Source organism: Carcharhinus amblyrhynchos, unplaced genomic scaffold (genome assembly GCF_965287045.1).
Source record: "Carcharhinus amblyrhynchos unplaced genomic scaffold, sCarAmb.v2.hapA scaffold_48, whole genome shotgun sequence".
In the NCBI taxonomy this organism is placed as follows: domain Eukaryota; kingdom Metazoa; phylum Chordata; class Chondrichthyes; order Carcharhiniformes; family Carcharhinidae; genus Carcharhinus; species Carcharhinus amblyrhynchos.
This window is the reverse complement of record NW_027649789.1, coordinates 264,607-279,410: the sequence shown is the minus strand read 5'-3', so window position 1 is coordinate 279,410 and position 14,804 is coordinate 264,607. Positions and strand designations below refer to the sequence as shown.

The following is a 14,804-nucleotide window of genomic DNA, read 5'->3' as shown; positions in this document are numbered from 1 at the left end:
CTATAGCTATTATCTAACTGTGAGCTCCCTGCAGTGAATCCATCCTTTGCAGCTATAGCTATTATCTAACTGTGAGCTCCCTGCAGTGAATCCATCCTTTGCGGCTGTAGCTATCATCTAACTGTGAGCTCCCTGCAGTGAATCCATCCTTTGCGGCTGTAGCTATTATCTAACTGTGAGCTCCCTGCAGTGAATACATCCTTTGCAGCTATAGCTATTATCTAACTGTGAGCTCCCTGCAGTGAATCCATTCTTTGCAGCTATAGCTATTATCTAACTGTGAGCTCCCCGCAGTGAATCCATCCTTTGTGCTGTAGCTATTATCTAACTGTGAGCCCCCTGCAGTGAATCCATCCTTTGTGCTGTAGCTATTATCTAACTGTGAGCTCCCTGCAGTGAATCCATCCTTTGCACCTATAGCTATTATCTAACTGTGAGCTCCCCGCAGTGAATCCATCCTTTGTGCTGTAGCTATTATCTAACTGTGAGCTCCCTGCAGTGAATCCATCCTTTGTGCTGTAGCTATTATCTAACTGTGAGCTCCCTGCAGTGAATCCATCCTTTGCAGCTATAGCTATTATCTAACTGTGAGCTCCCTGCAGTGAATCCATCCTTTGTAGCTGTAGCTATTATCTAACTGTGAGCTCCCTGCAGTGAATCCATCCTTTGTGCTGTAGCTATTATCTAACTGTGAGCTCCCTGCTGTGAATCCATCCTTTGTAGCTGTAGCTATTATCTAACTGTGAGCTCCCTGCAGTGAATCCATCCTTTGTGCTGTAGCTATTATCTAACTGTGAGCTCCCTGCAGTGAATCCATCCTTTGCAGCTGTAGCTATTATCGAAATGTGAGCTCCCTGCAGTGAATCCATCCTTTGCGGCTGTAGCTATCATCTAACTGTGAGCTCCCTGCAGTGAATCCATCCTTTGCGGTTGTAGCTATTATCCAATGGTGATCTCAGACGGTAACTGAGAAACAGTTTATTCAACACTGGGACCCTCACAGCTCAACTTGTTTCTATTCTTCACTATCCGTCTCGTTTTGAATAAGAGGTGATGACATTAACCAGGGACAGAGTGACAAGATTGTGGAAGGAGCTTCTTGGGGCACAATGTCAGATAATGCATGTTAGGTTTAAAAGTGACAGGTCTGAATTGAGTCGGACATTAACAACAGATGGTCACACTGAGACTGATCCTTGATACAGAAATCAGTAACTGTTGGATTCAGTTTGAATTAGTTTTCACAAGCCACTATAATGAGGTTAGTTGGAGCTCAGTGTGTTCAGCTTTGAATTCCTTTCCAGCAATCCACAATGGCTCCAGGTGGAGCTGTGCTATAATTATTAGGTTAATACTTGAGATCTCTTCTTGGCCTTTTGGCTTAGATCAAGTGTTGTATCAACGTACTGTACTTGGCTGAATTCATTAGGTTACATTTTAGCTTCATTTGAAGCAATTTTCAAAAGCAGCATCTCAGCTTTTTGGCGAAGATGCAAATGAGATCGAGCCTTGGAGGAGATGCAATGCCTACTCCAATCAGCTTGGATCATGTAGATCAGTCGAAGACAGAAGGTGAGAGCCCTGTCTTGTCAGCTTAGATCGGGAATGTCTCAACTTGTTGAGACTCTGAATTGGACTTGATTTGATTGAATTGGATTTAAAAAAATACCTGAGATGAAGGGACTGTGCTGCTGATCAGCTAGTTCAACTGGTTATATTTCTGAGACTAAATCAGCATTTAAATTAATATGCTGCTCCCATTTGTTGATTTACTTCAACTGATAATTCTTTCTCTGTAAGATCCTGTGAATTTCATTCATTAAAATGGTAATAAATCCTATTAAAGGAAAGAAAGCACTTTTCATATTCTGAAGGATTGTGTGGTTAGGAAACAGATACCCATTCAGTAACACACAGCGGGTTACTTGTGGTACCATCAGGATTGAATTGTTAGATCAAACAGTGCGTTAAACTGGAAGGGAATAGTTTGAGCAGCGGTTCAGCACAGACCCCGACATCCTTCAATGGAATTAGATAAATGAATGAAGGAAGAATATGCAGAGTGAGAAAACCTTAACCTTGTTCTCATAAAAAGCCAGTGCAGATATCAGTGTGTGTTCACTGAATTTTAAACTATTTTAATATCCATGAAAATAAATAATATCAAGGTGTAGTAATCTTATCAAGGCCAGTTTTCCATCACCAAATACCTATTTATTTGCAGTGGCAGTTGAGTGCCGTTCGACTGCTCTTGAGTGTTAATAGGCCCTGAGTCTACAACTGCTGGCCTGAGTGGAGCCAACTGATTTTCAATTCCCCCCCCACCCCCCAGGGTGATCGTCATCTGTGGCTTGTCGTTGGCAGTGGCCATGCTGTGACTGGTACTGATGCCTGTACTGACACAGGCTCTCTATTCCGGTGATGGTTCAGGTGTTTCCTGATGATCTTGACCTGCACTTGGACTTGGTACAACATGGGCCCTGGATTTTCTGTTATAATCTTGAGGACCCAATGGATGCCATCCTGAAGTTCCTCACGTGGACTGGATCATGGGTCATAAATGCTCTTTCTGTTTGCACAGAATCCTGGTTCTGCATGTGGGTCTTCTGTTGTGGATCCACCCTCCCTGTCAGGTTTGGGAAATGTAATGTTTGTCTTGTTTGAAGCCTTCATCCCATTAATATTTCCACTGGGGTGATTCCTGTTGTTTTATGAGAGATTGGCCTGTAGTTGAATTGAAATTGCACCAGTTTGGTCCCTATGGACACCACAGCTTGCTTCTTAATGCACAGATTAAAAGTCTGCACCATTTGATAATGGGTAATAGGGCGCTGTCCTACTGTGTTTGATTCCATTGGAAAGTATGAAGGCCTGAAACTCGATGCTTCTGAAGGCAGTGCAATGGTCAGAGTGCAGGATTTCAGGTAACCTGTGCATGCTGAAACTTTGTCCTAGGTTCTCAATGGTAGCGTGGGAAGTGGTGGAGTACATCTGATGTATCTCCAACCATTTGGAATATGCTTTGACCACGATCAGGAACATAGAGCCCAAAAAAGGCCCAGTGAAGTCTAACTGGACCGTACCAAGGCCTAATAGACCACTCCCAAGGATGTAGGGAGGCTGAGGGGCAGTTTTTGACTCTCCTGGTACAATTCACACTGTTGAACCGAGTCAATAATGTCTGTGTCATGCCCAGGCCACCATATGTAGCTCCAGGCAAGCGTTTCCATCTCTGAAATCTCGGGGTGCTGCGAAATCTCAGGGTGCTGTGAAATCTCCGGGTGCTGCAAAATCTCGAAGTGCTGCGATATCTCGGGGTGCTGCGATATCTCTGGGTGCTGTTGTGTAATTGCATAAATATCCATTATCACTCTGGGTGAGGGACAACTATGTGGAACCCACAGGATGATGCCATACTCAACACTGAATTTGTCTTTCCTTGTCCCAGTAGTGTGTCATATTGTCTCAAGGCTGCTCTCTGAGTCACCCACAGAAGATTATGTTTTCAATTCTCAGGGGACTGGGTCTTTATGTGTCCAGTCATGGATACCGGCAAAAACATTGAGGTTAAGGGAACCCATCAAAGTAAGGTCCTATTTGGAGTCGCATAAAAGCTGATGCATTTAGAGTGGCTAAAAGTAGTGGGCGAGTAGAAGATTGGGAGAGGTTTAAAAATCAACAAAGATTGAATAAGAAGTTGATAAAGAAAGGAGGGATAGACTATGAAGCTAAACCAGCACCAAATATAAAAAAGGACAGTAAGAGTTTTTATGAATATATAAAGAGGAGGAGGCTGGCTAGTGTGAATGTTGGGCCCTTAGAGGATGAGAGGGGGGATTTAGTGGTGGGGGATGAGGAAATGGCTGAGGCCTTAAATAAGTTTTTTGCTTCGGTCTTCACGGAGGAGGACGCGAATAGTTTGCCGGGTATTAAAGATAGAAGGATGGTAGGAGTTGAGGAGCCTGAATGCGATTACTAGAGAGGTAGTGCTTGATCGACTAGCAGGACTGATGGTGGACAAGTCCCCGGGACCGGATGGAATGCATCCCAGGGTTCTGAAGGAAATGGCAGAGGTGATAGTGGATGCCTTAGTGATTATTTACCAAACTTCGCTGGATTCCGGTGAAGTGCCGGAAGATTGGAAAACGGCTAGTGTTACGCTGCTGTTTAAAAAAGGTAGCAGGCAAAAGGCAGGGAATTATAGGCCGGTTAGTTTAATGTCTGTTGTTGGAAAAATGCTTGAATCCGTCATCAAAGAAGAAATAGCGAGGAACCTTCAGATGAATTGTTTGATAGAGCAGACGCAGCACAGATTCGTTAAGGGGAAGTCGTGTCTGACAAATTTATTGAAATTCTATGAGGATGTGACTAGTGCGGTAGACGGAGGGGAACCGGTGGATGTGGTGTTTCCCGATTTTCAGAAGGCGTTTGATAAGGTGCCGCACAAAAGGTTGCTTCAGAAGGTCAGGGGGCATGGAGTTGGGGTAAGGTGTTAGCGTGGATAGAGGATTGGCTGTCTAATAGGAGTAAAAAGTCTGACAACACCAGGTTTTAGTCCAACCTATTTATTTGATAATATACTCACAAGCTTTCGGGGTTAGCCCCTTCGTCAGGTGAATGGAGAGTTCTGTCTGTGCTTTATATGCTCTGTCTGAGGCCTGAAAGCTTGTGAGTATATTATCAAATAAATAGGTTGGACTAAAACCTGGTGTTGTCAGACTTTTTACTGTGTTTACGCCAGTCCAACGCCGGCATACCCACATCATGTCTAATAGGAGGCAGAGAGTTGGTATCAGTGGGTGCCATTCTGATTGGCGGCTGGTGACTAGTGGAGTGCCCCAGGGATCGGTGCTGGGGCCTCAGCTATTTACCATTTATATAGATGATCTGGAGGAGGGGGCTGAGTGTAGGGTGTCGAAATTTGCTGATGACACAAAGTGGAAAAGCAAATTGTGCGGAGGGTGTGGAAAGTCTGCAGAGGGATCTAAATAGGCTGAGCGAGTGGGCGAGGACCTGGCAGATGGAGTACAATGTTCGCAAGTGTGAGGTTATCCACTTTGGCAGGAATAATAGTAGGAGGGATTACTATTTAAAGGGCGAAAAGCTGCAGCATGCTACAGTGCAGAGGGACCTGGGGGTCCTTGTGCATGAGTCGCAAAAACCCAGCTTGCAGGTGCAGCAGGTGGTCAGGAAGGCGAATGGGATGCTGGCCTTCATAGCAAGGGGGATTGAATATAAAAGCAGGGAGGTCTTGCTGCAACTGTACAGGGCACTGGTGAGGCCGCAGCTGGAGTACTGTGTGCAGTTTTGCTCCCCATACTTGCGCAAGGATATTTTGGCCTTGGAAGGAGTGCAGAGGACGTTCACTAGGCTGATACCGGAGATGAGGGGGTTGGACTATGGACAGAGGCTGAATAGACTGGGTCTGTACTCGTTGGAGTTTAGAAGGATGAGGGGGGATCTTATAAGATAATGATGTATATAAGACGCATAAGATAATGAAGGGGATGGATAGGGTAGAGATAGAGAGATTCTTCCCGCTCAGAAAGGACAGCAGAACTAGAGGGCACAGCCTCAAGATAAGGGGGTGCAGTTTAGAACGGAGTTGAGGAGGAACTTCTTCACTCAAAGGGTGGTGAATCTCTGGAATTCTCTGCCCGTTGAAGCGGTGGAGGCTGCCTCGCTAAATATATTTAAGACACAGGTGGATAAGTTTTTTGGTAGGCAAGGGGAATTAAGGGTTATGGGGAGAAAGCGGGAAAGTGGAACTGAGCCACTTCAGATCAGCCATGATCTTATTGAATGGCGGGGCAGGCTCGAAGGGCTAGATGGCCTACTCCTGCTCCTACTTGTTATGTTCTTATGAGTCAAAGTGAACTAGAGGGACAAAAGTTGCCGTTTAACCTCCAGCTGCATTGAGGCAACTCCAGCCCTACCCCTGCCCCCTCCTCCCAGCCCCCAGGCCACCTTTGATATGGTCGGACACTCAGGGCCCAGCAGAGAAGTTCAATTAGGAACAAACCTCCTGTAATCACTCACTAACCCCAGGAAGGAATTCAGTTTTGTGGGGTTCATTGAGGCAAGCGCGACTTGGCCTTCGCTTCCACCAGATGGACACCCTTGCCACCTGTTCAATAGCCTGGGTTGTACAGGGCAGTTGTTTAGAAGATACATTTGTCCCTTTTCCTGCATACCTGAACCTTCAAAAATTGCTGTTGGACCTTTGCCAGGTTGGCGAGGAGCTCATGTTCCAAAGTTCCTGTGTTGCTTGAGTACACTGTCACCTGAGATTGTAGGGCCGGGTCACCAGGGGACAGGTCTGGGTTAGTCGGGGGGCAGGGCTGGGTCAGCAGGGGGCGGGGCTGAGTCAGCAGAGAGGCGGGGCTGAGTCAGGGGGTGAGGCTGTCAGCAGGGGGCGGGGCTGGGTCAGCAGGGCGTGGGGCTGGGTCAGTGGGGAGGCGGGGCTGAGTCAGCAGGGGGTGGAACTGGGTTAGTGGGGAGGCGGGGCTGGGTCGGCAGGGGGTGGGGGTGAGTCGACAGGGGGCGGGGCTGAGTCGGCAGGGGGCGGGGCTGAGTCTGCAGGGGGCGGGGCTGGGTTAGCAGGGGGTGGGGCTGAGTTGACAGGGGGCGGGGCTGAGTCGGCAGGGGGCGGGGCTGAGTCGGCAGGGGGTGAAACTGGGTCAGTGGGGAGGCAGGGCTGGGTTAGCAGGGGGTGGGGCTGAGTCGGCAGGGGGCGGGGCTGAGTCAGCAGGGGGCGGGGCTGAGTCAGCAGGGGGCGGGGCTGAGTCAGCAGGGGGCGGGGCTGAGTCAGCAGGGGGCGGGGCTGAGTCGGCGGGTCAGTCTCATGCTTGTTTTCAAATTAACCATGGCCTTGCCAATTCACTATCTCTGCAATCTTACTTTGTGCATGAGTCGCAAAAACCCAGTCTGCAGGTGCAGCAGGTGGTCAGGAAGGCGAATGGGATGCTGGCCTTCATAGCGAGGGGGATAGAATATAAAAGTAGGGAGGTCTTGCTGCAACTGTACAGGGCACTGATGAGGCCGCAGCTGGAGTATTGTGTGCAGTTTTGGTCGCTGCACTTACATAAGGATATTTTGGCCTTGGAGGGAGTGCAGAGGAGGTTTACTAGGCTGATACCAGAGTTGAGGGGGTTGAACTATGAGGAGAGGCTGAATAAACTAGGCTTGTACTCGTTAGAGTTTAGAAGAATGAGGGGAGATCTCATTGAGACATATAAGATGATGAATGGGATGGATAGGGTAGAGGTGGAGAGACTCTTCCCGCTCAGGAAGGACAGTAGGACTAGAGGGCACAGGCTCAAGATAAAGGGGGCGCGGTTTAGAACGGAGTTGAGGAGGAACTTCTTCACTCAAAGGGTTGAATCTCTGGAATTCTCTGCCTGTTGAAGTGGTGGAGGCTGCCTCGCTAAATATTTTTAAGACGCGGTTTGATAGGTTATTGATAGGCAAGGGGATTAAGGGATATGGGGAGAGGGCGGGAATGTGGAACTGAAATATGACAGATCAGCCATGATCTTATTGAATGGCGGGGCAGGCTCCAGGGGCCAGATGGCCTACTCCTGCCCCTATTTCTTATGTTCTTCTGTTAGGAGGAATGAGGCTGAGCGGATGATTCTACAGAGAGCTGGCATTGCCTCCACGGGTCGAATATCCACCTTCTGTTGCAGAACAACTGAATTATAAGATAAGCACAGCAAATGTCCTTTTTATCGGGCATTGCAATTACAATGAGCTCTGATGACAACCTCCCAGTTTCAAGTCACCATTTCTGGAACCATCTTTTCATTACAGAAAGAATGAGTGAATTATATTGAGATTGTTCGAATGTGGCGTTTAGATTTACACCCACATCTCCAGACCATTTACTGATGTCTCTGGCTTATCGGCACAGTGACATTACAATGATACTATTGCTGTTGAATGGGAAAACCATTCACGGGAAATATAAAACCAGGAGCAGAGGATACAGTGCAGTTATAGTCTCCCTGAACTGGCCTCTATATCACTCCAGACACTAAACAAAGTTTTTTTTTTGACATTTAATTCTTCTCGGAAACAGCCCAGTGAGCCTTTCAGTTCACAGGAAACTAGCGACAAGCTACGGATGTGTGTCTCACCAGTGAAACAGATCAAATAAACATAAAATACCCATTGAATATCTGGAAAAAGTAATGATACACAAATGCAGGAAATAATGGGACTATGGAGTGATATTTCCACAGTATAGGATGATTTCCATCCCAGCGACGGAAGGAAATAGATGAATAATTACAGATGTCGGTACTATAAACAAACAAATGTCTCTGAATCTTTATATTTATAATAGGTGTTCTGCAAACAAGAATCAATTCTAGAGGAATTGGTATTTTTAATGCAGTGTTTGGTAGATTTATCATAGCCAAGTGAAATATGGTTAAGGGGGAACAATCTGGCTGATTGTATTCAGGTCATTTTTTTACACAACCTTGTTGAATGTTGGCCTGTGAATTGTCTTCATATTCAGTCAATATGAGGCTGGATCCGATCCATCACTCTCAGATCCTCATACGATGTTCACGGCCATCAGACAGGATGGCAACTGATGGCCGGCCAGTTCCGTGATGCAGGTAAATATGTAACAGCTCAAAACGAGCAAAACGTATTGCAACACAAATGGCAAGAATGGAATTGTTGTATTCACATGGAATGCAGTCTGACCCCCAAAACTGTGACCCAATATTCACGCACCTTCCACATCTCATTATTACAAGTTCTTAGGACGTGAAAGCCACTTACAAGGCCAACTTTGATGAGCCGATGCTATATGTCTTTGAAGTCATTCTGTGATTCTATGATGTTCAATGGGCTTTAGATCCAATGTAGAAATGGTAAAGATTTGTATTACTATCGTGCTGTTACCATCAAATCGATGATTGGAAGGTCCCTGTATCCAATGAAATGACCTTGATTTGTAGTCAATATCGTAGCATAGGTAACGCGACAGACAAAGTGTGCGCGAAATATCTCGCCAACAGCAAGTCCTGATGAGCTTTGTTAGTTTTGTGTGCCGTTTTCTGAGCCATTGGCTTCAGGGCGCAAAGGAATTGTTCCAAACTCTTCATCAATGGATGGAGCTGGAATATTTCAAAGGTTGCTGTTGGGAGATCAGGGCCATATCAAAGTTGTAGATAATTTATTTTGATGCATCAATGATCTACACTGCGTTCTCTTAAAGGGTGGTGGAAACACATTCATTATTAAAAAAAATCAGAATATGAAAAGCATCAACATATAGACAATGAAATTGCGCCGGGCCATTGGGGAGCGTGGGTGCGCCGTGGGTGGAGGATGTTTGGGTACATTTGGATTGTGTTTTTCATGAAAATTTGAAAATACTGTTCTCCAATGACCTCTTGTTCTGCTGAAAGGAGTCAATTTAATCAAAGCACTTTGTTTCTATAAATCAGCTCTATTCCCTCAGGTTTTGCTTTGGTTATTAATCAAAGGCTTTCCTTGGAGAAATATTGAGTCAATGATTGGACTTATTATCACTGTCAGTTACTGAGCTGACAATATAATTCGCCCAAGTTCTAGCCAATCCGCAGAGGGGGTGTATGATCATTAACTAGATAATGCTTTCTGAAGTGATATAACTCCAGTCCTCTTGCAAAGTAAGGTGACAAACTGAACCGAAGATGATGAAAACACTGCTCTTGATGCTTGGTGTCATGTCACTGGCCCACAGCAACGTCCTGAATAAGAGAGACGATTGGGCTCAAACTGGAGGTAAGTGCTGGAGCGAACTCACCGTAGCACAGGTGTATTATACCATTCCAACATGCAAATACAATCGCATACCTCTGGTACTGCCTACTACAAGCTGTACAGCATCACTCGATAATATTATTGTCTTATCTCATCAACCGCTACAATCCATAAACAGCCCTTGGTTATCTGTATACACCACAATCCCAATGCACACCTGGCTCTGTAAAGATACATCTTCCAAATAGCTGCGGAAATGTCTTTACCCTCAACAAGTCCTGTTCACGCAGGGACTCCTTATCCACCGAGCTACCTTGGTTCGAGTCCATTTAATTATTTAGCATTCAAAGTCTCATGCTTGTTTTCAAATTAACCATGGCCTCGCCAATTCACTATCTCTGCAATCTTATTCAGTCTAACTGTTCACCAAGTTCTCTCAACTCCTCCAATTCGGGCCATTAGAGTCCAGCTCATACTAACCAAAGCATCATTTGCTGTGGCGTTAAAACCCCAGTGAAAAAGACCAATGAATTATTTCCCTAAAACCTCTTCAGCCTGTCCCCGTTTGATTTGTTCTGAAGTTATGTGATAAAGCAGGAGGCTTCTGGCCACCTGCCCTGGTATTTGCCAAGGTCGGGGAACGAGTGAATTAATGTGACAATTCTCATCAAAAATCACCGTGGTGAATTGTATTCGGTTTCAACACTAATTCTTTGTTTTGTGACTAAGATGTGGAAAATTCTCATGTGCTGGAAGTTGCGAAAGTTTTCCACTTGTGGTCTAGAGTTAAAATCTAGGTGCTATCGGAATCACAGTGCCGTGAAGGAATTAGGAGGAATGTCTTTGACCAGAGAGTGGTGAGAATATTCAATCTCCTACCCAAGAGGAGGGTTTCAGATGACTTGATGAAAACATTTAAGGTGAATCTGGATAAGGACATGTGTCAGAAATGTAATTTTATGTCACACTGTGTTCCTCAGTACTTCACTTTGAGTGTGATATTGACAGGTATAACGTGGGGATATTTCAAAGGTTGCCACCTTCACTCCACCCCTAGAATTATTGACCAAATCAATGCTCCTTGCTTGATTACAGGTGATAACTTCAGATGCGCCTCCATCGGTGGTTCTTGCTACGTAGATTTCTGCGGACTGGAAATGATTGAGATACCCAACCGTTGTTTCTGGGGCTACCATTGCTGCATCCGAATACAAGATGAACCGAACTATGGGTCTGGCTGAGGCTACAGGACATTGTGACTCATGATTTCTCTGATCAGGCAGACTCCCTCATACCAGCTGTCTCAGTCCTGCCATGAAATAAATTTGCATTAATCACTGCTTCTTGTCTGTCTCTTATTTCTTATTTGAAGGTGTTGTGTCATCACATTGACTGGGTGGGAGGGAAGGCCACAAATGCCAATCATCCATTTCGTCCAACATGGCATCAGTCACGGTATCAGGCTTTTCCACAAGTGTCCCATAATTGTCCATTAATATCATTGTGTAGATCAGGTCCCACTCTCAAAACAGATTTATAAGCTGTAGTAGCACATCTTCATGCAGTCAGAAAGTTCTAGCCGGAGGACATCCCAGTAGCCAGTCTCCATCATGTCTCATTGCATCAGGGCAACCAAAATCTCTGTAACCTCAGCAGCTCATCACCTCCTGTCATCCCTCATCTAATGACTCAATAATCTCCTCTGTTGATCCACAACAGGGAAAAGCACCGATACTCGAACAAATATCAAAAATTACTCTGGAAAGGGGTTAGCAATGTCGATCATGTGGAATGAACGGGATCACCAATATTGAATGACCTGACTGAGCCTCAGGCGATATATTTGAATGACTGGGTATTTGCTGAGAGAAGCATGACAAGCGACTTGACATCCATTTCATAAATATAAGGATATAAGAACATAAGAATTAGGAGCAGGAGTAGGCGATCTGGCCCCTCGAACCTGCTCCGCCATTCAATAAGATCATACCTGAACTTTCTGTGGACTCAGCTCCACTTACCCACCTGCTCACCATAACCATTGATTTCCTTTACAAGTTACACTTACCGGAACGAGAGGGCACAGCCTCAAAAGGAGGGGCGGCGAGGGGGAGAGGGGTGGGCGGTGGGGGTGGGCAGTGGGGTGCAGCTTAGAACAGAGTTGAGGAGGAACTTCTTCACTCAGAGAGTGGTGAGTCTCTGGAATTCTCTGCCCATTGAAGTGGTGGAGGCAACATTGTTCAATCTTTTCAATTCACGGGTAGATAGGTTTCTCATAGGTCACGGAAGTAAAGGTTTCAGGGATCAGGCAGGAAAGTGGAACTGATCCACTTCAGATCAGCCATGATCTTATTGAATGGCGAGGCAGGCTCGAAAGGCTAGACGGCCTTCTCCTGTTCCTATTTCTGATGTTCTTTTGTTCTTAAGAGCCGTTCCTGCTGTTTGCTGATGGAGCTGGTTGATGCTGTTTGCTGATGGAGCTGGTTGATGCTGTTTGTTGATGGAGCTGGTTGATGCTGTTTGTTGATGGAGCTGGTTGATGCTGTTTGTTGATGGAGCTGGTTGATGCTGTTTGTTGATGGAGCTGGTTGATGTTGTTTGTTGATGGAGCTGGTTGATGCTGTTTGTTGATGGAGCTGGTTGATGCTGTTTGTTGATGGAGCTGGTTGATGATCCCCGTCACCGTTAGCAGTGCCCCCCCCCGTCGCCGTTAGCAGTGACCCCCCCCATTGCCATTCGCAGTGACCCCCCCGTCGCCGTTGGCCGTGCCCCCCTGCCCCCCCAATCTCGATTATGGGCTGTCCTGTCTGATATCAAACGCAGAGGAAGATCCAGAGTATTCATTTCTGGATCATTGATAAAAGCTGAGGAAAAGTCTGCTCGGGTGGAAGAAAGCGGATTAGACATTGTCTTTATGTTGCGAAATTAAAAGCTTTGCCATGATGATGTTGTATGACGGAGCGAGCTCGAAGGGCTGAATTGCCATCTCCCACTCATAATTCCTATGTTTTATCTTCCATCCTTGGACCATACACTGGGATAGCGTCCATGGCAGCAGTTTGATTGTAGAGTTGGGTGTTGGTGCTGTCAGTCAGAGAAACACGGCAATGTGGATGCTCTGTCCAAGCTGCCTTTGCCTGGAGATAAAGATGTTCTCGGCTGGAATGTGAAGATAATGTATTTCACACAAGAAGATAAAGTTCTGGTAGCCGCTAACCAGGTACGGAAAGTCACCCGGAATGACCCGGTTATGAGGCAGGGAGTGGAACTTGTCCAGAGAGGGAGGATGAGTAGAAAGCACCCGGAGTTACGGCGATAAGTGTGTGGAAGCTGGGAGTTGTCGGTGTTGCTGGATCTTTATTCTGGGCGATGGGAGCCTCATTCCCCCATCATTAAGAGGGACGGTGCTGGAACGGGAGCACCAAGAGCACCCGTGGGTGCTGCCAATGGAAGAAATAACAAGAAGCTGTTTGTGGTGCTGCCCAAATGGAGGAGAAAGTGGGACGGTGCGAATGCTGCTCTTGGGGACGGAAGGTGCTGCCTCTCGCTGGCTGGGATTGTCCCCAATGGCAGCGAATCCACGGCGAGTCGCTGCTTCATCACAATCTTGATGTGGAGATGCCGGTGTTGGACTGGGGTGGACACAGTAAGATGTCTCACAACACCAGGTTACAGCCCAACAGGTTTATTTGGCAGCACGAGCTTTCGGAGTGTGGCTCCTTCTTCAGGTGAGCGGGAGATGTGTTCACAAACAGGGTGTATATAGGCACAGACTCCATTTGCAGGATAATGGTTGGAATGTGGGTCTTTCCAAGTGTTAAAGGTGCAGACAGTGTGAGTGGAGAGAGGGTTTGAGCAGCAGCTTACAGAGGCAGTGCTGTTATCTCCAGCCAGGACACTGACTCATCACAATCTGCCCGAGTCCACCCAGACCAGCTGTCAATCATTCTGCTGGAGCAGGCTCCTATTGGCTGTCTCCATCTGATGGACAGCGCCATGGACCAATGAAGAATGCGAACGCCGTGCGGTCCCGCCCACTGACGTGTCGGGAAGCGGCCGTTAAACGGTTTCTGCGCGCGGCGGGGGCGGGGCGGACTGGTGTCACGTGACCGGAGAAGCGGGAATCTTCTTCTTGGGCGGGAACTGACCGGCGTCGAGCGGAGCGCGCGGATTTGTGAATAACGGTAAGGAATTAACGGCCCAGAAAAAGGTTCAACATTCAGCTTCAGGATTAAAATGGTGATTTACTGTGTAAATACAGCGTGTCTCTGTATAATATTAACAGAGCCGGGGGGATGGTCAGTTACACTGTGAGGCGGCACGGTGGGGGCTCAGTGGTTGGTGCTGCGCTCTCACAGCGTCAGGGAGGCCCCGGCTTCAATTGGCGGCCTTGGGCTCAGTGTCTGTGTGGAGTCTGTACATTGTCCCCGTGTCTGCGGGGGGAGCCTTTCCTCACACTCTCCAAACATCAGCAGCATAGGGAGACTGGGCAGGATCAGTTACTGCTCAGGGTCAGGGGGATAGGATCTGTCTGGATGGACTGAATGGCCTCCTCCTGCCCTGCAGGAACTGGAGATTTCATAGAAAGATCTGTTATTACAATCTAGTCCTTGTTTGTGTAAACACTGTGCTGCACCATCTCAGTCACTACAATCAAGCACTTGTATGAATAAACACAGCACCAGATTTTTCCCCATTATTTCAGTCTGGGCCCTGCTCCGGTTTCTTCCCGCAGTCCAAAGATGTGTGGGTTAGGTTCATTGGCCATGTTAAAAATCACCCCTTAGTGTCCTGAGATGTGTAGGTTAGAGGGATTAGTGGGTAAATGTGTAGGGATAAGGGGGTAGGGCCTGGGTGGGATTGCGGTCGGTGCAGACTCGATGGGCCGAATGGCCTCTTTCTGTGCTGTAGGGTTTCGATGATTCTCTGATATCAGAGGGAGGGGGAGGGATTGTTATGGGAGATGAAAAGGCCCCCAATGTGTCATATGGTCTCAATCTGATGTCTCTCTGCCTCAGAATGATTCAATACTCGGCTCG

At 46.9% G+C, this 14,804-nt stretch overlaps 1 non-coding gene across 1 annotated transcript; it reads left to right on the top strand.

The window, feature by feature from the left end:
* The first annotated feature begins 1,360 nt into the window (after positions 1 to 1,360).
* Positions 1,361 to 1,552, top strand: LOC145337444 (U2 spliceosomal RNA). The gene has a single exon (XR_013885357.1). It is a non-coding gene; the product is annotated as a U2 spliceosomal RNA (small nuclear RNA).
* Positions 1,553 to 14,804: the final 13,252 nt, after the last annotated feature.